General features: G+C 50.7%; 1 pseudogene; it reads left to right on the forward strand.

Moving 5' to 3' along the window:
* LOC104744168 overlaps positions 4 to 710 on the forward strand; it is a 3,281-nt pseudogene continuing 2,574 nt past the window's right edge.

Here is a 710-nt window from a genome sequence, read left to right on the forward strand (position 1 = left end):
CCATACGGCGCCGTTTGGGATGTAAGAATCGTATGGGGACACTCCACGTCAGTTGACTTAGTCAACTGGACTCCACAGCCTCCAGCTTTCAGTCCATCTCAGCCGTCAGATATCAACGGCTGTTGGTCTGGCTCCGTCACGATTCTACCAGACGGCAAACCTGTGATCCTCTACACCGGCATTGACGAAAACAAAAGCCAAGTCCAAAACGTCGCCGTTCCGGTTAACGTCTCTGATCCCTATCTCCGAGAATGGTCTAAACCGCCGCTAAACCCTCTCATGACGCCTAACGCGGTTAACGGAATCGACCCGGACCGGTTCCGAGATCCGACCACCGCGTGGCTCGGGCTTGACGGAGAATGGAGAGTCATCGTCGGAAGCTCCACGGACGAACGCCGAGGGTTAGTGCTTCTTTACAAAAGCAGAGATTTCTTCAACTGGACGCAATCGACGAAGCCTTTACATTACGAAGACTTAACCGGAATGTGGGAATGTCCTGATTTTTTCCCGGTTTCGACAACCGGTTCGGACGGTGTTGAGACGTCGTCGTTCGTTCAGGATGAGGTTAAGTACGTGCTTAAAGTGAGTTTGATTGAGACACTACATGATTATTACACGATTGGGAGTTACGATCGTGAGAAAGATGTGTATGTACCGGATCTTGGGTTTGTGCAAGATGAAACGGCTCCGAGGTTAGATTACGGGAAATA

The sequence above is a fragment of the Camelina sativa genome, chromosome 14 (genome assembly GCF_000633955.1).
Source record: "Camelina sativa cultivar DH55 chromosome 14, Cs, whole genome shotgun sequence".
In the NCBI taxonomy this organism is placed as follows: domain Eukaryota; kingdom Viridiplantae; phylum Streptophyta; class Magnoliopsida; order Brassicales; family Brassicaceae; genus Camelina; species Camelina sativa.